Source organism: Meles meles, chromosome 9 (assembly GCF_922984935.1).
Source record: "Meles meles chromosome 9, mMelMel3.1 paternal haplotype, whole genome shotgun sequence".
NCBI lineage: Eukaryota > Metazoa > Chordata > Mammalia > Carnivora > Mustelidae > Meles > Meles meles.
In genome coordinates, this window is record NC_060074.1 from 97,987,558 (window position 1) to 98,012,372 (window position 24,815).

The 24,815-nt window shown below is 40.1% G+C and overlaps 1 protein-coding gene across 1 annotated transcript in view; it reads left to right on the forward strand.

Annotated features, from left to right (window-relative positions):
* The first annotated feature begins 547 nt into the window (after nucleotides 1-547).
* NCKAP5 (NCK associated protein 5) overlaps nucleotides 548-24,815 on the forward strand; it is a 977,613-nt gene continuing 953,345 nt past the window's right edge. The window contains exon 1 of the mRNA XM_046019767.1: nucleotides 548-747. The gene's annotated coding sequence lies outside the window, so the exon portion shown is untranslated. The remainder of the gene's footprint in view (nucleotides 748-24,815) is intronic.

Below are 24,815 nucleotides of genomic sequence, written 5' to 3' on the forward strand. Positions count from 1 at the left end.
CTGCAGGGATTTTTTTTTTCTTTTGCATTTTTGGCTTTTAGATGAATGAAGAATTTTCTCAGCAAATTATTAATTACTCCTTCTTGCCTATAGAACCGAGTTCACTGTAGTTATGTAGGAGTCAATGGTATTCAAACTGCAGCTTTTGATGAAGTAATCGGCCGCTTCTGGGGCCTCCTTCAGCTGCCCTGGGCGTGCTTCACATGCAAACGACTGCCAAATGGATTCTTTCGACATTCCAGCCAATTAAAATACATTTAAAGTGCAGCTGGTGGAGAGGCAAGCCGGGCGGTTGTGCAGAGAACTTTAGGGCAGGGAGACAAAAAACAAACTTTGCAGAGAGCCCAACTCGGGCAGCCCAGCCTGGTGTTTGGGGGCAGTGGAGAAAGTCACAAAAAGAGGCTATCTTTAGCTCTTGTCAGAATCAAAGATGACACTTTGCGCGCCACCTTGAAAGACACAAAAGAGGGAGGCATGTTTGTTAGGGTGTCAGTTTTCTCCCCTTGCCTCTTGAAACTCCGTGCCTTGGCTGATTGCCCAATGTGGTGCTGCATACAAATATTGACAGAACACAGCGGTGTTTGTTAAACCCCGGGCTGGGGAAGCCGGTGATTAAAACTCTTGAAGGAAGATCCGAGAACCCCGGGAACGCTCATCAATAGCCTTAGAACACTGACCGAATGAAAGAGAAAGCACTGAGTGGGCTAACGTGAAACACTCACCGTCCCTGTCTGCTATGCCTTTTCGGTAAGGACAGAATTTTCTTTTCTCTTCCTTTTTTTATTTCTTCTTTAGTATTTATGTCGGTGCGGAGGACAGAGCGTCGGCCGTTCTCAGCGCTGGGCTCCTGAGCTCTGATGTGCATGGTGCAGGGTTTGCCTGGGATTTTTCTGGAGGACGTGAGAGGATTGCTGTGTAAATAGACACAAGGCATTACCCAGCACGTGGAGCCAGCCCGCGCTTTGCCAGAATTCAGAGTGATACATTTTTAAATGTTTGCCTCCACGGGTCTGTCCCCAGTATTTGTTGCATGTGTCCAGGTGTCCCGAGATGGATAGCGGAGAGATTCCTCTGGTGAGTCAGCGGTTAGGAGGTACAGGACTGTTTAATTTTTATTTTCATTTAAAACCTTCCCTGACTCATTCTGCTGCCGGCCCCCCCGCACCTATGCAGGCAGAAAGTGTTTTCTTCTTCCTAGGTTACTGTTCAGGCAAGCACCAGCATTCTGTTTTACTCAAGCAAGTCCGAAATGTTTTCAAATGCTTTGCTTTATCTTGCCTTTGATTGGAGAAGCTGCCAGATTAGGAATTTGTTTGGAGTCCGTCTTCTCTTACGTGTTAAGGAGGCAGCTGCGTTTGGACTCTCTCGGTGGTTCTGGAAGCTCACTGAATGCCCCGCTCTGTGCATCGTTCGTGGATATTCATCTTAAATTCCTGAGAATGCTAAGTAAGAGTATGGCTGAGCGGGGACATTGATTCCTACTCATCAATTTCCCAGGGAAAGACACACAAAGTTCCTGATTGTTTCCGATCTTAGCTTGTCCCGGTAGGCCCTTTGGGGCTTCAGTTTTGTTCATTGCAAACAAAGAATCTTGCACATTTCACGGTGAAGGATCACGTTGCAGTGTCCTGAGCTCAGTTAAATGCGCTTTATTAATCTTTAATGTGCCCGTAGCTCTGAGGCTCTGCCAAGCTGAGACTTTCCCAAACTCTCCAAGCTACCTGCTGCCAAGATCAACGGTGGTGGGCCCAGAAGGGATATTTTAAGGAGACTTGCAACAGCAAAGTTTTACCCATTAAGTTTGTCATGAGTCAGTGAAAGAAATCTTAAATAAAAGAGATTTCAGCAAGAACGGCTTCAGCTCTGTACCCTCTGTGTGCGAGACCTACTGGTAGGAGTCTGCCTCCTCACAGGGCGGTCTGTGCTCCACGTGGGAGAGAGAATAAGGCGTTCTACTGTATGGGGGTTGGGTGGTGTTTAGGAAGTGGGTGCTGTGTAAAGGGAGACATGTGTGAATGCAGAAGGCTTTCCTGCCTGTGGCAGTGTCTGAGCTCAGAGAAAAACAAGACTACACATGGGGCGGGCCGCTTGTCCAACACAACCGTTTCAGACATACCAAAAGAGCCACAGATGGGCAGTGGTCACAGAAGTACTTTGGGACTTAGAAATCTAACTTTGTACAGAAGCAAAAAAAAAAAAAAAAAAAATGGGACAGTGTGCTCCAGGGAACTGAGCACTGAGGTGACTTGATGACTCAGAGGGCAATGTGGACCTAGGTTTGACCAGTCCTGGAGAAGGTAAGGCTGCGGCCCCCTGGGGCTGTAGTTTGACTCATCGGGCCAACACAGGGTGAACAGTATCATCCTCATTCTTTGAGGATGCAGATAATAGACAAAAGGGACCCTGCCCTTTAACAGAGACCTAACCTGTCAGGGCCGGGTCACTATGAGGAGAATGCTGAAGTAGGGCTAGGAGGAGCTCCGAGATTTGTTTCTGACTTAGAGTCACTGGAGCAAAGACTTTACAAATACTTGCAGGCATGATGGGTAAGGATCAAGAGTGAGGGATGGTCTTAATTAAGCAGAAAGGTTTTTTTGTTCTGTTTTTTTAATTGAAGTATAATTAATATACACAATGGTTAAACAGATGGATTTATTGCCTTTATTTTTTTATTTTATTTTTTTTAAGATTTTATTTATTTGACAGACAGAGATCACAAGTAAGCCGAGAGGCAGGCAGAGAGAGAGAGAGAGAGAGAGGAGGAAGCAGGCTCCCCCTGAGCAGAGAGCCCGATGGAGGGCTTGATCCCAAGACCCTGAGATCATGTCCTGAGCCAAAGGCAGAGGCTTTAACCCACTGAGCCACCCAGGCACCCTGATTTATTGCCTTTAGAATCCAGTACAGTCTCCTTACTGTGGCCTAAAACTGGGTTGGTTTATCAACCTGCATGACAGGCCAAAATCTGCCCATTCTTTGTTCTTATAAATAAAGTTTTATTGCAACATGGCCATACCCCTGTATTTACATGTTGCCTATGGCCACTTTTGTGCTACAACAACACGGGTGTATAGTTTCAACAGAGTACCTATAGCCCCCCAAAGCCTGAAACATTTACTATCTGGCCTTTCACAGATAAATTTGAGAGGCAAGACATAGCGAACAACTTCTCAAATGCTCTGTGCTGAAGGACCAGTTTTGTTTTGGTTTTTGTTCAAATTTTCAGTCTGTTGTGGAGCGATCGTTTTCTTAAATGTGATAAAAATGTTGCTTCACTTCTGTGACAACGTCAAACTGCTACAACATTTCTAAACATTTACTCATATGTTCTGGACTTCTTGTGGGTCCTGGACAAATGGTTTGCAGACTGGCACCAGCCTGGGCCAGACTCTGAGCGACTGTGGAACCTGCTTGAGTTTCTAGTTTCATCTCATGCACTTTGTACCCAATCTCCAATCATGCTGCTGTTCTTTCTGAGGATGGAGTACAACAAACTCTTTTCCAAATCTGGGCCTCTGCTCCTGATGTTTGTTTGATCTGGAAATCTCTTTCCCTGCCTTCTCTTAGCCACTCCCTTCCCTAGGTCTCAGTTTCAGTTCACTCCCTCAAGGAGACCTTGGGACCACTCCCTCTGAAAAACCTTTCCTCAACTTACATCTCTCTCCTTTTAGAGCACGTCTGACAGTGAATATGTGCCTTTAAAAAAAAAAAAAATTATCTTTCTATGATTTGTTTTCCTGTATTGCTCTGGAGTCAGTAACAGATAATACAATCCATTCCAGCTGGTTTAAGCAGGAAGGGAGTTCACCCTGGTTTTAGGTGACATACGCAGTCTTACGGGAGCTGGGGACAGGCAGAGCTTCTGAACTAATGCTTGGAATGACACAAGAGAATTGGCCACTCTGTGTTGGTCACTGTACAAAGGTCAAAATCGGATGTTGATACCACCACTGCCTGCTCTAGGGTCACACCATCATCTCCTCCACCAAAGTGGGAATCTCTGTTTCTTGACACACATGAAGCTAGGGACAGGTTAATAGGACTCTGCTAAAGAGACTACATGATACTTAACCCTCTAGCAGGAACAGTAGAAATGCAACATCTACCTCATGATCTTTACTTTGACTTCAAAATCCCACTGATGGGGGGAATCTCTGGATCACAGCAGAGCCTAAGCGATCAAAGTGTTAGGTATATTTCATCTGAGTTCTTTCAGTCTCTACTGCTAGAGTGGAGTCACCAGAATCTACTGCCATATCCTCGTGGAAGGTAATGTCCATGAGGGCAGGGAGCTTGTCTGCTTGTTCATCACCCTTTACCAATGTGAAGATTAGCACCCAGCATGTGTAGGGGCACCTGGGTGGCTCGGTTTGTTAAACCTCTGCCTTCAGCTCAGGTCATGATCCCAGAGTCCTGGGATTGAGCCCCAGGTCAGGATCCCTGCTCAGCAGGGAGTCTGCTTCTCCCTCTCCCTCTGCTCTTCTCCCTGCTTGTTCTCTCTCGCTCTCACTCACTTCTTCTCTCTCAAATAAACAAGATCTAAAAATCTTTAAAAGAGATTAGTGCCTAGCATGTGTAACATACCCAATAAATGTTGATCATGAGAACGCATGTATGAGTGAGTGAGTGACATGTTTCTTGGAAGTCTGTGGTTTATAGGAGGGTAGCATGTAGCACACATGACAGAGATTAATGCATGTGAATCATGTTGGGAAATGTGTCTGTGGTGAGAGATGGAAGACTACATATAGGCAATACTCTCACTTTTGAAACACACCTTGTTTTTCAAAATGGAAACATACTCATATAGCTTCAGTGAGCCAGTCTGTTCAGAGATAGAAGCTTTCTGGTTACTTCCTTGTATTATCATTTATTGAGGGATTATTATGACATATACACTACACTAAGGTCTATCCATGCATTAACTCACTCAATCTGAAAATATCCTGATGAGGTAGGCATTATTACCATTTATTCAGAAGAAGCAGAGGCTTTGTGCCTCTGATTTCCAGAGTTGCTGTATTATACTATTTTAAATGTCCATCTTTCAAAAAAGTTGATGAGACATGCAAAAAACATGAAAGTATATTGCATAGAAGGGGGAAGAAAGCAGTCAATAGAAATGATCTTTGAGGAAGACCCAGTATTGGACTTACTACACAAAGATGTTAAGCCAGTGACCATAAATATGTTCAGAGAACTAAAGGAAGTCATGTCAAAAGAAATAAAGGAAAATATGAGAAGAATATATCAGCAAATAGAATATGAATAAAAAGAAAGTATGAGAAAATTGAATAGAAATTTTGGAGCCATAAAGCGCAATAACTAAAATGAAAAATTCACTAATACAATTCAATAGCAACTTTTAGTAGGCAAAGATTCCGAAAACTTGAAGACAAATCAAAGGTGATTATTCAATATATAAACAGAAAGAAAAAGAATGAAAAAAGGAAGTAGAAATTCAGAGACCTGTGTTAACACCATCAAGTGTACCAACACATACATAATGGAAGTATGAGAAGGAAAGGAGAGATAGGAAGGGACAGAAAGAATACTTAAAGAAATAATGCCTGAAAATGATGATGTAAAACATGAATCTACATATTCAAGAAGCTCAATGAATTCCAAGTAGGGTAAACTCAAAAAAGTTCACTCTGAGATATGTCATAGTCAGATTGCCAAAGTTCAAACCGTCTGGAAAGCAGCAAGAGAGAAGTGTATGGTATTGTTTCACTAATATTCACAGCAGAGTTCTCATCAGAATCCATGAAGTCTAGAAAGCCAGAGGATGACACATTTCCAGTAGTGAGAGAGTAAGGGAAGCGTAGTCTTTTCTACATAATGGCTCTGGGACAGAGGTATATCCGCAAGTAAAAGAATGATGTTGGACCCTTAACTCATACCTTATACAAAAATGAACTCAAAATGGATCACAGAACTAAATGTAAGAGGTAAAACTATAAAAAGCCCATGAAGAAAGCATGGGACTAAATCTTCATGATTTGGGATTAGGTAGTTTTCTCAGATATGACACCAAAACCAAGTGATGAAAGAAAAAGCAGCTAAGTGGGACTTCATAAAAATTAAGCTTTTGTGCTTCAAATTACATCATGAAAAAAGTGAAAAGACAACCTACACAATGAGAGAACATAACTACAAATCATATATCTAAGAAGAAATTTGTATTTCATACAATGGAATATTATTCAACAATAATACATAAAGAACTCCTACTACTCACTCATAATACTCAAAGTAACTCATTTTAAAAATGGGCAAAGGATTCAAAGTAATTTCTCCTAAGAAGATAAGCAAACATCTAACAAGCACATGGAAATATGTTCAGCATCATTAGTCATTAGGGTAAACACAAACCAAAACCAAATGAAATACCACTTCATACCCGCTAGGATGACTGTAATTAGAAAAAAATAAACAATAATGAATGTTGGTAAGGATGTAGAGAAATTAGAACCCTCATGTATTGCTGGTAGGAATGTAAAATGGTACGGCCATTTTAGAAAAGATTTGGCCATTTCTCAAAATGCTACAAATAGATTTCCTGTTTGGTCCAGCAATTCCTCTTCTAAGTATATATACCCAAGAGAATTGTACGTGTATGTCCACACAAAAATGTGTACATGAATGTTCTCAGCTACATTATTCATAATTACCAAAAAGTGGAAAGAACCCAGTGTCTGTCAACTGATAAATGGATAAACAGAATGTGGTATATCCATATAATGGAATATTATCAATCCATATAAAGGAATTAAGTACTGATACTACAATGTGGATGTACTTTGAAAACATTAATGTGGTATATCCATATAATGGAATATTTTCAATCCATATAAAGGAATTAAGTACTGGTACTACAATGTGGATGTACTTTGAAAACATTATGCTACATGAAAGCAGATAGACACCAAAGGACACATATTATATGATTCCATTTTATGTCAAATATCCAAAATAGGCAAAACTGTAGCTAGAGAAAGTGGACTAGTGTTCGCTGGGGCCTAGGAAAAAGAGAGCTTGGGGAGTGACTGATAATTCGCATGGCATTTCTTTTTAGGATAATAAAGGGTTCTGGACCTTGGCATTTCTTTTTGGAGTAGTAAAATACTCTGAAATTCCTTATTGGTGATGGTTGCACATCTCCATGAATATACTAGAAACTATTGACTAGTGCTCTTTCTTTGGAAAAGATAATTTTACTGTTTGTGAATTCTATCTCAATAATTTTTTTCTTAACAAAAAAATCCTAAGGGGAGAAACCAGAGTAATTGGACTCCTCCAAGTCAGGTTCACCGTATCCATTTCTGAGCATAAGACAAGAGTGCAAATAGAGATTCATATGCCACAAGTCAAATGTTTTAAAATTGTGAATCAAACAATCACAATCTTAAATGTGTTTTATTCTCTTGCATTGACAAATGCCTTTTCATCCAGGAACGGTTCTGTACTGTTGGCTATGGGAAATCAGTAAAGGCTTTAAGAAGAACAATGATGTGATGATATCATCATTTCTGAAGCAGCCCTTTCAAGGTGTAGGGAGAAGAAAGCTGGGGATGGTAGGAAGCGATGGTGATCATCCTGCCAGGAATTGAGGTGGACACAAACCAAGGGCATACTATGGAGATAGTGTGGCAAATAGAACAGGCACGCTCAAAGCTGGGTCAGCACAGATCGACGTAGAAGGAGGAAGAGAGGCAAGGAACTAGAAGGAAGTGGCTGACCTTTAGAACTTCAGTGACTGAGGCTGGTGACCTCATTAACTACGAACTAAAAGAAGCAGCAGATGGGAGTAGAGGAATCTTGAGAGCTGGACTTTGGGTATGTGAGGCTGAGCTCTGTGTGGAGTATAAGGTGGAAATTACCAATTAGTATTTAGAAGCACATGCTTGGAGGATAGAAAAGAGTTCTGAGTTAGTAAAATGATTTAGAAGTTCTTGGAAGTGTCAAAGTCCCAGGAGGGAGTAAGATCCAAATTCAAAGAAACACAACAGAGCAGTACCATTAATAATCCAGCTCGGAGGGGAGCCTGGGTGGCTCAGTGTGTTAAAGCCTCTGCCTTCGGCTCAGGTCATGATCCCAGGGTCCTGGGATTGAGCCCCGCATCGGGCCCTCTGCTCTGTGGGGAGCCTGCTTCCTCCTCTCTCTCTGCCTGCCTCTCTGCCTACTTGTGATCTCTGTCTGTCAAATAAATAAATAAATAAATAAAAATCTTACAAAAAATAATAAAATAAAAAAATAATCCGGCTCTGAAATGTTCCTGCTATAACAAAAGACAAAGAGAATACCGTTTGCAAGACACTGTTATGCTGTGTGGTAGAGTCTCAATGGTGAGCTTGATGCTTTGGGTTAGAAAATGGTGATTATAATGTGATCTGTAACCAGTAACAGGTGAGAAGAACACACAAAATCAGCCAAATCATACCGGAAAAGACATAGAACTGAACTTTTCATTTATATATAAATTATAGCTTATATATAAAAATATACACATAACAAAAAATACACTACTGCTACAGTTTTGCTTGTTAGGATTCTTTTGGTGTGATTACCTGTGTTTTAAAGAAGAAAAACAGCCTGTTAATTCTTAATTGCTTTAACTGGGTGATGATACTATTTAATGTTGTTATTGGATTTATACCTTGAAAGTACTTCGGAACCATTAATTAGACATTCATTATCAACTCTCTGCATTAGACATTACTGGCCGGCTTGCTGCTGCCATTCCCCCACATGCTGTAATTCATGCCCGATGATGTGATTTGTTCACTGGGAAAAGCACCTAGAACTGAGAACCTGCTGGTTTTTGGTTATTGAAAGACCATTCATTTGCGTTTGGTGCTGCAAAGCGTTTTGTTGGTTTACTTATTGAATAAGTAACATTTGCGTGTCTTCTCTGGTGTAGACTTCCATCTAAAACACCTCTCTGTACTTTAATTGGCAAAACACAGAAGCTATTCCTGTTTCCTGTCATCCAGGCGTGGCTTCAGGGTCCCTACTCTCACCTGGTTACCAGGAAGAGGCTGTGTTGTTTTTTGGATTCACTGGCACTGTAGTGTTTCTAACAGAGATAGGCATCTGCACAATAAGCGACTGGACTTAGCTGGTGGGATATGAAGCGGTTAGAAGTTGAATGTGTTAATCAGCTTTCTTATTTTCAATTAACAGCAATCACATACTTTCAATGAACTGTGACGGAGCTAGTTTTAGGGCATATTCTAAAAGAAATAAAGATTGTAGCCTCTCCATTTCAGTTCTATCAAAATGATCAGGTCTTCCTCTTCTTTCCTGGCTTTTAAAAATCCTATGGCAGGATAGACTGTCACCTGCCTCTTATTTCTAGGTCGTGCTCTTCTATGTCTTGATCTGCATCCTATTGTAATAATCTGATTAGGTTTGAAGTGGGTTGTTAGGAGATAGATTTTCTCATAATCTGCTGGTGGGAGTATAAATTGACATGGATTTTATAGAAAGCATTTTAGCAACATATATTAAAGTATTTTAATCTAGTCTATTTTAATCATATCTGTTCAGTAGAAATAATATATATGACATAGACAAATATCTACTTATAAAAATATTCATTACTATATTATTTATAATGATAAAATATGGAAAGCAACTGTCTATCAATAGAAGAGTGACCAAAAACATCGTGGACTAGAGAGAGCTCTTGTAAATCAACAAGAAAAAGATGAGTATCTCAATAGAAAATCGTTAATGGAAATGAAACGCAGTTCATCAAAAAAAAATGCAAATGGCTAAGAAGCATTTGAACAGCTGTTCAATCTCATTAGGAATCAAAAGATACAAATGAAAATAATGACATATTATTTTAACTATTAGGAAGGATGAAACTATCCCATTGATGAAGAGGTAGAAATCAGGCATTCTCATTTACTCTTGGTGGAAGTGTAATTGGCACAAATGGGGGAGGGGAAGCAATTTGAATGGGAGAGAGCATGCTTTTGACTCAGCAATGCATTTCTAAGATTGTATCTCAAAAATAATCAATGAGCCCACAAAGAGTATGCATAGGATATTTATTACAGTCACATTCCTGCTAGTGAAAACTGAAAATAATAAAAAACCCATTGGAAAGTGATGGTTAAATATGTGATAGTCCAACTACATGAGGGAATACTATATCGCCATTAAAACCTGAGATAGCTGTAGGGGCGCCTGGGGGACTTTGTTAAGTCACCAACTCTTGACTTGACAATCCATGATCTTGGATTGGGGGGATCAAGCTACACATCAGGCTCTGTGTTGGGCGTGGAGCCTGCTTGAAATACATCTCCCTCTCCTTCTGCCCCTCCCCCATCTTGTGCACATGCACACACTTTCTCTTTCAAAAAGCAAAGGAACAAACAGAACACCTGATATAGACCTAGTTGATAGGAATGATCCTATGATACAGGGAGTGGAAAATGTAGGCTAAGTATAAATGTGTATCATGAACTTATTTTAAAAAGGCATATCTTTATCTGTGTTTATGTGCAAACAAACAAAATTTTGAAAGTCCAACTGCTGAGATGATACAATAACTTTTCTCTTACTGTGTATTTTTGTATTGCTGAATTTGTCCTTAATTCATGTATATTAACATCATAATCAGTAAAATGCACCTTCACCATTCACCACTGTAATCCAAGAAATAAAATGTTATAATCATAAAATGAAATATTATATAGTCAGGTAAAATATTGATTTCAGAAAATATAGTCAGTTAAATAAGAAATACATCGAAAAAAGACTGGAAAAGAAATTCATCAAATGTTAACAGTGTGTATCTATGATACATACCTACAATGAGAATTATGGCCATAACCAGATTATTCATAATAAATACCTTTCATTTTCATATTTGGAAAAAATTTAAACAATTTAAAAGGCAGAATTTGAGGAATCTGGGTCTTCTGGAGAAGAAGAGAAAAGGTCATTGACATACTTAAAACACCTCTGTACATTCCATAAACAAACCACAGACTGAGGTAAATGGTAAAAACAAATTAGGAATCATATGAGCCCACTGACCCCAATTTGATCATATTATATATAAAGTTCTTATAGAAGAAGAGATGGCCCATTAGCAGGGAGGAGATGGTTGTATTGCAGTTCTAAGAACAGCCTTAGGCATTTATATATATATATGTGTGTGTGTGTATATATATATATATATATATGTGTGTGTGTGTGTATATATATATGAAGATTCAGCCATCACTAGAGTCTTTTAGAATCCCAGGGAAGCAGAATGAAGGGTCAGTTGTCAGATTTTTTTAACAATGATCTATCTTCAGAATTTTTTCTTCAACAACTAGAAAAGCGTTCATTTTCTTATTTCAAACCAATTAAATATTCTGAATGAAACAAGTCACTCATGTGCCTATGACCCTTTAGAGAAGTTGTTTTGTTAAATCTGGATTTGCACTGACTATGTTTTAGTGTATTTATAAATGGTGAACTCAGTTTCTGAAATTAAACTGTTTATTTGCAATTTTCTAAAAGAAAAAAAAAGAATCATATTATCCTATTTGCTTTTTCTGAGAGTAAATTTGGAAAATTTGCTAAGGCATATTTTTTTGCCAAACCATCCAAAGTAATTTAATAACTTACTCCCTCCCCCCATACCCCAAATTGTCTTTAAATTGATTTAGTCCTCTCACCTTCTTAGAATATAGTCTTTGGTTTTCAGTACAACCTTGTGAGTCAGGCAGGGTAAAATATCTACATTTCACAGGTAAGGAAAGAGCTTCAGAGGTTCAGTACATTGCTCAGGATCTCAAACTAGAAATTTGAAGAACTGAGGTCTGGACCCACACGCTCTGACAATCCTGTTATTTCTGGGACTTCAATCTGAGTTCAGTGCCTTCAAATGCAGTTTTTCTACTATACATCATCATTCTACTTCTCTCTCAGAAGTTTATGATGCCTTTAAGGTAATTTCAGGATTGCACTGGGATCCATTTTCTGACAAGGCACCAGTGAGTGAAAAGGGAAGGAGAATACTAGCCAAAGGAATGACTTTGGTAAGGCATCAGATAGGGGAAGTGGTTTGGAAGTGGGGGCAGCGGCGGGGGGGAAGTGGATGAGGTCTTAAACCCAAATGTCCTTTAAGGCCATACAGGTGGGTATACAAAAATGGAAGCAGGCCAGCAACCAGAAAAACAAAATCAGTTGCATGACAATAAATGGGACTGTCCCTGGATCTTATTGCTGCAGAGGGACAGGGATTCCTGAGGATGTGGGTACCCTGGAGAGTATGTCCTGCTGAATTCCTGGAGGACGGAGCTGTTACTCAGCACCAGCACCTGCTGCCAAAAAAGAGCTGGCTGTGGAGTTGTGTGTTGTAATTATTTAAAAGAAGCTGGAAATCTGATTTTTAGGTAAAATCCCCTCCTTTTAAATGCTAGCTATAATTTCAAACTAATAATCTGTAGGCCGACTTAAATACATCTGAAGGCCATCAGAGCCCCTGGAGTTGAGTTGCTGGTTTGTGATCTCTGGGGCATATTCTGTCTTGAGGGTTTACAAGGCTCCTGACTGATCAAATTCTGTTTCTGTTTTCTTGATGTGTTAATTATGCCACTGTGATTCTTTTTTTTTTTTTTTAAGATTTTATTTATTTATTTGACAGACAGAGATCACAAGTAGACAGAGAGACAGGCAGAGAGAGAGGAGGAAGCAGGCTCCCTGCCAAGCAGAGAGCCCGATGCGGGGCTCGATCCCAGGACGCTGAGATCATGACCTGAGCCGAAGGCAGAGGCTTTAACCCACTGAGCCACCCAGGCGCCCCGCCACTGTGACTCTTGACCGTTGTCGTTTATCTATTTAGGAAAACATCCTGCTTTCATCTTCACAACCATGTCAGCCAGCCCTCCCCGACCCTGGTTCTTTCTCGCATTCCTTCATAGAGATAGGAAGAGAAGGGTGTACCTGAGAGGATATACCCACACGCGCCCCCCAGAACAGTGTACATAAATAGTAGACTGCTGTGTGTAAGTGCTGAGGAATGGCCCTCAGGGCTTGGGAAAGACGTGCTTTAATTAAGTTACATTTCTGACTTTAATTATTGTCTAGACGAGAATTTTTTGCGAGACTGTAAATGGAGGGGTGGTGGTTCTGTGATACAAATCACTCAGGTTTCCTTTGCCTACAAGAATTCAGTGAGAAGGTGCCAGGGGAAGGTTAAAAGCTGTATGAGCAGTGGTGTAAATTATCATGTTGAATCTGCAAACCGAGAAGAACGTTCGACTATTGCCTCAGCCTGAAATTGGCAAAGATGTGTCCTAATTCCACAGGAACCATCACCAAAAAGGTAAAATGTACATAAAACTGACTCTTGTCTCTCTGTCTCTGTCTCCTTCTCTCTCTCACACACACACAAATACACACACCACTTATTAACCCCAGTAGACATTATAATACATCTCTGGGGGGGCATTTTGACTTTGGAAATAATTCTCTTCATAAACTATCTTGGGGATAATTTTTAACATTTTTACATTTTAAATATGCAATGTTTTTCTATGTACAGTGTGTTTTTCATAATGATTCTTTATAGAATTTTTGGAAAATACCACAAAGCATATGGAAGAGGACAACATTATAATATCTAATCCAGAGATGCTCACTGTTACAGTTTTGGTGTATACTCTCCTAATCTTTTTGCTACGATTTTATGAAAAACAGACAAATGAACAACAGCAAAACCAAGTAGCAAACAAACCCTTGACTTGATACAAATGATTTGAATATCAGGAATTCGGTTTTTGTGGCAAATTCATTCCACGTAAGTCAGCAGTAAGAAAAAAGCGCTGAAAAGTGAGGCCACAAGAAAGAATTCAGCTCCTAAGAGAGGAGACTGAGCACTTCCTCAGCATTTTCAGTGCATTTTGACTGAAGGGATAAAGGCCAAGGGCAGGCCCGCTGGGGCCAATGCATACAGTGGCGACAAGTTCAAGCACAGGTTGAGACACGCGGGAACACGGCATACAGCTCCTGTGAGACATCTGGAGGATTTTTACAGAAGAATGTCTCAGTCCAGTGGCTTTGGAGAGGAGGAATTCTTGTACTAATGCAGCCTGGAGCACCTTCCGTTAGTCACTCTCTCTAGCACTTTCTGCCTAATCCATCATAAATAAGAGCAACACAATCTAGACTAGTTTGTGCATTTTCTCCGGGTGTATTTGTGTGCAGTGGTTAGACCTGGACATTTCAGCACTGTCTCATTGAATTTTTTGTAACTTTGTTGCGATGTCACTCGCATACCATTTGAAGAATATAATTTCGTGGATTTTAGTGTATGTCCAGGTTGTGCAACCATCAACACTATATAGTTTTAGAACATTTTTGTCACTCCAGAAAGGAACCCTCTCTCTATTACTAGTCACCCTCTTTCTCCTCAGATACGCCAGTATGTTCTTATCAGATGTATGTTTTGCAGATATATTCTCCCATTCTGTGGCTTGTCTTTTCATTTTTTGTCGTTGTCCTTTGACCCACCATATTTTGTTGAAGTCCAATTTATCTGCTTCTTTCTTATATTGCTCATGCTTTCTTTATTACCTCTACAATCCATTGCTTAATCCAAGGTCATTAAGGGATACTTCCGTGTTCCTTCTAAGAGTCTGATAGTTTTAGCCTTCATAGTTAGCTCTGGGATCCCTTTAGAAGCCATCTTTACACATGGTAGGAGGTAAGCAAGGGTTAGCTCCATTCTTGTACAAGCAGATTACCCTGTTGTTCCAGTACCATGTGCTGAAAAGACTATCATGGCCTCATTTAATGTCTGATTTAATTTTCACAATAGTCCCAGGAGTTAAGAATTATTGTCCCTGTTTGCAAATGAGCAAATGGGGGCTCAGGGAGGGTAAGTGTCTTGTCTGAGCATCCTGAGGAATTTCAAGGAGGGAGCGGAATTTAATTTGACTCCAAAGGCTGGGTTCTTCCCACAATACCAAAATGAGCATCTATGAGGTGCCACGTAGTAGTAGAACAAACATACGCCAAAGAGAACTCATCATCTGATGCCTTTAAATTTTTTTTCAATTAATCTTATTCTTCCTAAGGAGCTATCAGTGCCAAGAGCTCTGGGGCTAGGAAAGATGAATAAGCACAGTTCTTATTTTTTAAAAGCTAATAATAGTACACTAGAAACAAGGGAATTTCCTACAAGTAGGATGGCCGTAGAAGTCAGTATTTTTGGTCAAAGCAACAGAACCCCGTTAAAGGAGACACAGTCAGAGGCTCAGAGAATAAGCTGGAGACTGGAGAACCAGCCAGGAGACTGGAACCTAGGCAATTCCGGTGGCTCGGAAACAGGAAGCCAACAACTGTCTTGGGCCAAAGGAAGTAAGACCAGGACAGCATAGCCATTGCAGAACACTGCGGAAGACTGTGAGTGCACCTGATTGTCCCGGGGGTCTTGTCTTCGACTCGTCTACATCCGGAAACAGGTGGGAGCATCTGGCTGGATGAGCCGGAGCTATGTGCCCACATCATGGGGGTAGGGGGCCGCGGACCACTCCAGCCCATCCCTGTCACATGCAATGAGGAATCCTCCAAAATGACAGGGACGAGGATGCTGGAAATGCCCACTCCCAGGACAGCAGAGAAACCACTCTTCCCTGTGCTGTTCTCATTGCTTTCTTCTTAGTGATGAGCCACAGAGCCAAACTGTCTTCATCTTCCTCTCATTATTTCCCATGACTCGCTTTTCTAATGGGATTATAATCTCCCTGTGGTTAGGAGCCGTATCTCACACTCCAGTACTTCACAGCTCTCTTTGCGCTTTAAATCAAGGTTTGCGGGATGTGTTTTCTGATTGCTAGTGATTCCCAGGATACCCCAGGGTCCACAGTCAATTCTTTGTAACCCACATGTGGATTCTCATCAGCCACTTTCTAATCTTACATCTGATTTTCCTTCCATCCCCAAACGATCCTAAGGACCCTGCCCTTACCAGCAGCTGGGGACCCACAGGGAATGTTAACCTCCAGCATCAGTTGAATGCAAAAGAGGGTCTAGGGTTGCTGGAGATGGTGGGGTGTGTTAGGGGAGGGCTGTAGGCCAAGTTATGGCTTTAGCCTTGCCCTAGCATTTCCATTAGTATTGCCTTTATTTTGAACTTCCCAACTCGTTAAGGTAGCTCTTTTTTGGGTTTCTTTAATCCATCCAAATTCTGTGGAGTTTTGGGTTCTTTCCCTTGTTTATCATCAGGGGTCAGAAATGGTTGTCTTTTTTGTTCTACGAATCCCCGGGGGGAGAAGACTGGAATCCCCCAAATAGCTGAGCTCTGTCTGACTCAGCGCTTCTAGGACCTTCTCCCTCTGGCCTCTCCCAGCCCCCATCGCTACTTCCTGCAGTCGACAGAGCACTCAGTCCTTAAGATCTGCTCTCAATAAAACCATCTCTGACCACACCACAAAGGAGCACCAGGTTCTTACTTAAATTATACACGTTCAGGATGAAGGTTGCTAGACACCGCGAAAAACATTAATTTGTTGTCCTGTCTCGTGCCGCTGTAGTTTTCCTCACCCTTGGAACTGCTGCCTTTAACGTCTCGATTTTTCTGAGAAAGTAGATATCCACATTTTTGTCTTTGGAAACATCAGCTTTCCTGAGGGACAGGAGGAGAGAAGGGCCATGTTTAAGAAAAGATGAATAAGGATAGTCATTAATTTGTAAAAAGTTCTCAAAGGCTGCATGCTTAAAGAGTATTTTCCTTTTGAGCAGGAATCATTACCCCTGATTGCATAAAACACACACACACACACACACACACACACACACACATTAAATGGGTTTCAGCGGTTTGAACTACCAACATTACTGATGACTGGTTAGCTAACAGGTAGCCAGCCATGTGCCCTTCTTCCCCAGCATGTACATCATTGCCAGGCTTGTTCTTACTTCCAGAGCAGTATGGAGAAGTGGGAGGAGGGGAAGCCGGTCAGGGTACACAATGAGGGGGGTTGTGCTGATGTCATGGGAAGACAAAGTGGTTTTGTGATGGTGGGGGTGGTGATGAGAGAATTGGGTGGGGAAATGTCTCATGTATATTAAGACTGGAATCCCAGGAGAAATAAAACACATCTCCTATTGTGATGATTTAAGTAAAATCCCCTTTGTATTTAGAGAGCCGTCTGATGGAGACAATCGTACACTTGAATCTTTTTAGTTTAATTTGGACTTCGATTCTGATAATACCTTGCTTCATTAAGACAAGGCCCTTTCAGTGCCATCTCTGCCTGGAAAGAGAGAGAGCGAGCTCTGGAGTAAGGGAGGAGGGGGGTTGTTTTTACTATATCTCATGACTGATTTAGGCTTATCTCCCTCTCTTGGTGACTACTTTCCAGACCCCATGCACCAAGCAATGTTTTCCTGTCCCATTTTCAGTTCTGTTAGTGTGAATCCCGATGGTAGGATTGAGCACCTTATTGAACACCTATTGAGCACTTATTGAGCACCTACTGTGTGCCAAGCACTGTGCCAACAACAGAATGTAATAGTCAGTGCATTAGTGTCTAGCATGTGACAGGTGCTTTGTTCATCTTGGAAATAAGAGCTTTCCCGAGGGACAGAAGGAGACGGGTCAAGTTTAAGAGAAATAAGGGCAGTCACTAATTTGTAAAAAGTTCCCAAAGACTGCATGCTTAAAGGATATTTTGAGCAGTAATCATTACCCCTGATGGAATAAAATACATATAGAAAATGTATATAAAATGGGTTTCCTCCTCAAAAGATGGCTATTTTGCTAGTAAGACAATTGAGGCTCAGTGAAGTTGAACCACTTGTCCAAGGTCTAATAACTAATAGGTGGTAAGACTCACAACTTGAACACAGATCTGTTTGTCCCTACAACCCATATACATACCATTGACTGATTTTTAATATACTCCCTTTTTCTACTTATATGGTGTATGTTGCATTTGATTGAGAGAAGGAGAGACATTAAAACCTTTGAAAATTTACGAGAATCAATATCTAACAGCTATCTATCTTCTCAGGGTAGGGAAGATTCAGCAGCCAAGGCCCCCCTTGTGAAGGCTGTGATTGCAGCGCTCTGATTCATACTTTTGGTTGCCAAGCTCCATCCTCTGTGGTCCCAGCTGTCTGGCCCTTTGTGCACAGGCAGATCCTCTCCAAGCTCTTCCCACCCCATGTACCTTTTGGACCTCCCTCTGCTCTATTGTCTCACAGATGGGATCTCTGAGTTCCTGCTGCTGATCTCAGCAGCTGCTTCTAATTTTGGCACCTGCAGTTTTCCCTGTTAGCACCACTGTTTGTATTACCCATTACTTTAAGGACGACACTTAGGGACCTTTGGGATCAGATTCTTCCCGGGTTTGGGGAAGGGAGGGCAAAGTGAGGAAGGCTGTACCATGGGAATCTGGATCGGTGAGAATTCCTGGTAGGACTAGCTCCCAAATCTGTCTCAGACCAGTGCTGATCTCAGTGTGTGTCTAAGGTAAAGTTGAAGAGCGAACAGCAGTAGGGTGGAAAGTTCAACTTCTCCTAACATTATTAGGCTCTGTTCTTTCCTGACTTTCACTTTGCCCTCTGGTCCTAGGCTAGTGTTTGCATTCTTAACTTAGATCATATTAAAAAAGAAACACTAAATCAGAAATGAATTTTCAACGTGGGCACGGTGGCTTATGTTGAATTAATATAATTTCACCCCCAGAAAAAACCACGTATGTTGTACTTGCCTTTATTGACCTTAAAACTGGGACCTTAAAAGTAGGTATTTGCGTGGAAACCCACAGACCAGGAAAAGTGAATGATTTCACAGTAGCATGAAATCAAATGGAAGATATCGAGGATAGTGTTGTGTTGGGGAGAATATTTCTTCATAAGGTGGCCATGATCTCACCATCTGTGGGAGTAAATAATATCCTCATTTAGAAATGTGGGAGTTGAGCCCAAAAAGGGCTGAATGAGTGAATGATGGCTTATGTCTTCTTACAGTTAAAGTTCTCAGCTGAAGGCAGCTTGGACTGAATTGGAGTCATAACTCTGTTGAATTGCCAACTCTCATGCTTCTGCTATACGATGCATCAGTCTGTCCAAGACCCCAGTTGAAGGTTATGGCACTTCCAGGGTATTGAAAAGACCCTAATTAGGAAGTTCTATAATGGCAAAGAAGACTGTAATTATGGCAGGTGTTTCTTTTACCAAGTTCACACATTAAACTACTTCTCATGGCAACTCAGCCCCACTGAGGCACTCATCATTCATTGAAAACTATGAAGTTCCTACTGTGTGGCCTGGTATTGTCATGGACGCTGCAATGGTTCTGTGACTATGACACAGTCATTGTCCTCAAAAAACTCCCATCAGTAAGACATTAGGAAGAGATAAGACATGAGCCACATCAGACCAGAACCAGGATTTACAGAACAGAAACTGCTCAAGGAGAGCCATTGGGCTGGACATGGGACCTTTGGTGGCACAGGAAGGAAATCATTGCTACAGAGCCAGGACACAGAAAAGGCTGGGAGAGGGGCTACCGTTTGCCTCATTATAATCCTGATAATCCTGAGTCTAGAGATTTGAGGAATTTATTAAACTTGCGTATGATGTAGCAAAAGGAGTGTTGGTCTCAAAGACCAGAGAACTTTAGGTCTCATCACCACCAGAACTTTGCCCCGTCTCCCCACCCCCACCTTCAACATTCACTTCGGAAAAACGATCAGAGCATTCTGGGTCTTGGTTGTTTGATCACTAAAATGGTACCGTACTTCCCGGAAGGTGGAGGACTGGACCACCTGATCTCCTTAATTTTCTTTCAGTTCTCAAATCTATGATCTTATTTCTGCTTTTCTTTGTTGATAAAGGCAGCACAGAGGCTGATTTTTGCAGAAATGTGTCATTTATTTGCTTGATTAAATCCAGTACCTACCCTTGGAGATTTGAATAATAGCTAACTGGTCCACGGGATCTGGCCCTAGATATTGCCGAGTTCCCTTGAATAAAGTCTTTAAAATGTTTTGAAGCATTAAGAGAAAGATTATTTGTAGAAATTTATGCCCACTATTTAACAATCTGAATTTATTGATGAATTCAGATTCATTGTCATGGTGTTACCTTTAAAGAACATTTAAAATATGTTTGGCAAATGAGATTGACTCATGTTGATTGAAAAATTCTCTGGTTTCTTCCACAAGAGTGATATTGGGTTAACAAGTGTCTTTGTTTTTTTTTTTTTTCCCATTTTATTTATTTTTTTCAGCATAACAGTATTCATTGTTTTTGCACAACACCCAGTGCTCCATACAAAACGTGTCCTCCCTATTACCCACCACCTGTTCCCCCAACCTCCCACCCCTGACCCTTCAAAACCCTCGGGTTAACAAGTGTCTATTGAGTGCCCCTATGTAGGGAGAAGTAAATGGGGCTTAATTGTCTAGGAGCAAAGAAGTAGAAAGCATTCTTTTTATCTTTAAGAAACTTACTATTTATTTGAAATAAGGCATGCATCTGAGAATAATTATAGAGGAGTTTGGCAATATATTCCTTAATATGTTTTGAATTGAAGGCACGTGTTCCAATTGTTGGCATAGCAAAGAAGACAGTATAGAAGGGACGTTTATGTTGTTTTGAGTCTCAAAGGAGTTGATAATATGTTTTCCCAAGGCATTCTCTAATGCTGAAATTCATTTCAAAACCTTAAAGCCAGTTAGACACAAATTGCAGCAAGAGGAGAGACTATGGACTAATCCCTAAAATTGGGGACGTGGGAGATAAAGGAGAAGGGCAACATGTCAAAACATCCCTTGGTGATGCCTTATGTGAAGCAGGGACTTATACTCATTAGTGTGATAATTCCACATGATCATGTTCTTTCTCTATTACTGATCGGGGGACTGAAATTCGGAAAGACGGGATAAAATTTTTCCCAGTTAGTGAGGGCTGGAGGTGAAGTTGTTTCTAGGTCTACCTGGTAAAAAAAATGAAATAAATAAGAATAAAAAAGAAAAGAAAAGAAAGAAAGTAAAATAAAATATAAAATAAAATCAAATCTCAGTGTGAATGGTAACAAATGGTAGAAGTTGAATGCAGGTCACCGATTCATCCTTAAACTAAACTCGGTGATTTAATAATTAGCTGAGATCACTATCGATTTTAAGTGTACTGGGGAGATAGAAATTTGGAAGAAGCTGCTCAGGCAATGGATTCCAAGCCTGGGAGGAAACCTGTCTATGCTTCTTATTCCCCCAGTAGTTTTTGTGAAGTTTTTTGGCCAGAGAGAAACTACAGAGCAACTTGAAAGCTATATAAAGCAAATGTGTAATGGTGTTTGGCAATGTTCTTAAAGTAGCTACCAAGAATGCATACTACAGGGAGGAATGAAGAACCGATTTCTGGCTGAAATCCACTTTGAATGGAAAAGCTTTTAATGGATGAATTCTTCTTCAGTAAGTTGTTGCTTTCCATTTCATTGCCATTATTCGCTGTTTCATTTGTCAATCTTTATGCGTGGACATAGGTGACTGCATTGGGAGGCAGTAGAAATTTAAGTTTATGAGCATGTGTTCTTCTTTCTTAAAGAGTAAATATCTGACTTACCACTCTGCACCCTCTTCCCTTGCCTTGTGATTATCCTTTGTTCTGTATAATATGTAGTATGTATCTTTCTCTATTAAAATTTGAGAACTTCGTTTTCCCCATCCAATCGTTCCTAATTAGAAATTACATGGGTGAATCAGAGTCCTTCTAATCTACTGCTATAAATATAGGAACTGAAATTCATGTGCCTATCAGGTGCCTTTCACAGCTTTTGTAAAACCGTGACTCACAAAGTCATGCCTGAGTAGTCTTGTAGACTTGTCAGCTCAAGAGACCATCTCCTTCGGGCCATACTCTCCCACTCAGATTTCTTGTTTTCCTGATTTCTGAGGATATCTCCAGCAGCTGTTCCTGCCTGTGGGCCATGAACTCTTGTGAGTGGGAGGGAGATGCAGAGTTACTGCAAAGTGTGTGTAAATTCAGATGAACCCCAAGCAACCATATGTGTACTATGACTTTTCAAAAGTATATAGAATTAAATGATATTATGTTTATACACAATATAATGAATGAATGAATTACAATGGCCTTTTATAATATTTCTAAACTCATAGTGGGGTTTAATCATAATTTTTTTTCTGAATCAACAAACGGTAAAAGTGCAAAATTATCACATAGAAGTTTGTGAAAGTTTTTGAGGTTAGATTAAAAAGGAAATTTCGTAACCAAAAGAGAATTATGCTCTACCTCAACTCAAATCATTTAAAGCGTGTGTACCAGTAGCCCCCAGAAGTATGGAATTCCCAAACTTAATTGACTCATTTTCCTCCAATTTCCAAAGCAAAGCAATGAAAGTCTGAAAAAGTTAATTTTTTCCCAACATTTTTCTCTCTCTTTATTCTATTTCTATTCTCGTTCTATTGATTAGGAACGTTCTGTCATTGTATTTTTGTGTATTGTCCCTGATGCACAGAGGAATGATGGTCATGTTTTATTATTTATTACCTTTGACTATTAGTTTTAGATAAAACTTCTTTACTGTGTTATGTAAGTACTCTATTTCTGATTTGCCTTGAATTAGCAAGACCAGGAATAGATGCCGAATTTCACAAATGTCTTTAAAACATCTATTTAGGATGGCTGGTGGCTCAATTGGTTAAGTGTCTGCCTTTGGTTAAGTGTCTGCCTTCGGCTCAGGTCATGTGCCCAGGGTCCTGGGATCCTGTCCCAGGACATTGGGCTCCTTGCTCAGCAGGGAGCCTGCTTCTCCTTCTTGCTCTGCCCCTCCTATGCTCATGCTCTCTCTCTCTTTCTCTGCCAAATAAATAAATAAAATATTTTAAAAAATTAAACATCTGTTTAGATGTATATGATCTACTTGACCTAGTGTTGTAATAGATTAAATCACATCAACCACTTCTTGTTTATGGTTCTTTCTTCTTTTTCTAAGCTGTAGGCTTTGATTTGTAACTCTTTCAAGAATTCATAAATATCATCCTTACCACCGTCATTGTACTTTGGCTTTGTTATTATTTGCTAGTTTCATTCAGTTTTCCTTTGAGGTTTATGCAAGTTTCCTAAAATGAATTTGAAGGGTTTTCATCTTTTTCTGTGTTCCAGAAACTGTTTATGTATACCAAGCTGTAACGTACAGTCGTTGAGCCCATGGGCTTTGGGGAACATAAGATTTCGGTTCAAACTTTGGCTTGTTCACTTGCAGGTCTTCTAACCCTGGGCAAGTTATTTAACTTGTCTAAGCATGAGTTTCATTACCTAGAAGATGTAAACACAAACACTTATAGTAGGGAGGTGCTGTGAGATTAAATGAGATAATATAGGCAAAGCCTTAAGAGATGTGTTTATAAGAGATGTTTATAAGATGTTTATAAGAGATGTGTTTATAAGAGATGGTGATAAAGATGGTGATATAGTGATATTGTTATTATTGCATGGAAGTGATCTTTTCCTTGAAATTAGTTATGTGTAGTAATGGAACGATTTATGAAAAAAGAGTTTTGATTTATGAAAAAAGAGTTTTCGGAGGCACCTGGATGTCTTAGTCAGTTGAGCATCTGACTCGTGGTTTTGGATCAGGTCACGATCTCAGGGTTGTGGTAGCAAGCCCCAGGTTAGTCTCTGTGCTCAGTGTGGAGTCTGCTTGGGATTCTCTCTCCCTCTCCATCCTGCCTCTCCCTCTATTCTCCTGCTCTTTCTCTCTCTCTCTCTCTCAAGTAAATAAATCCTTAAAAAAAATTATTTTGGACATTTAACTTTCCTTTTTAATTGGTCTGATTTTCCTTTTTTTTTTTTTAAATTTTATTTATTTATTTGACAGATAGAGATCACAAGTAGGGAGAGAGGTAGGCAGAGAGAGAGAGAGGAGGAAGCAGGCTCCCTGCCAAGCAGAGAGCCCGATGTGGGGCTCGATCCCGGGACTCTGGGATCATGACCTGAGCGAAAGGCAGAGGCTTTAACCCACTGAGCCACCCAAGCGCCCCATGATTTTCCTTTTTTATCCAGTTAATTTTAATGATTATTTTTCAAGATAAATTTGCCTCTAGATTATTGAGATCTTTAAAATTATTAGGCCAGGTATAAGGTATACTTTGTGAAATATAGATCTTGCTATCTCAAAAAATGTTTATATATATATTTGTATCCATGTTAGTATTTATATAGAGAGATCTATCTATCTATACCCATATCCACTTTAATTTTAATTTTAATTTTTTTTAAACATTTGGTTTTTTTTTTTTAAGATTTTTTTATTTATTCACTTGACAGACAGAGACAAGTAGGCAGAGAGGCAGAGAGAGAGGGGGAAGCAGGCTCCCCGCCGAGCAGAGAGCCCGATGCGGGGCTTGATCCCAGGACCCTGAGATCATGACCTGAGCCGAAGGCAGAGGCTTAACCCACTGAGCCACCCAGGCACCCCTAATTTTTATTTTTGAATATTGTGATTTTTCTTTTTATTCATACTTTTATCATAGGTTTTTGTTCTTATGGAAATAAGAACAAATGTTTATTTTCAAGTTGTTTACATTTCCTGCTTTTAAAATTACTTTCTCCTTCAAGCCATATTAATCTCCTTATGCTTTTCCTAAATTTGTATTTCTTTCTTTTTAGAATATAAAGATTTGATCATTTATTATTTATTCTTAACTTCTTAACTTTTTGACTAATGAAATAATTTAAAGGTATTGGTTTATTTCTGAGTATAGTTTTGTCTGCATCCCACAAGTATTTCTATGTTGTGTTCATACTGTCATCATTTTTAATTATTC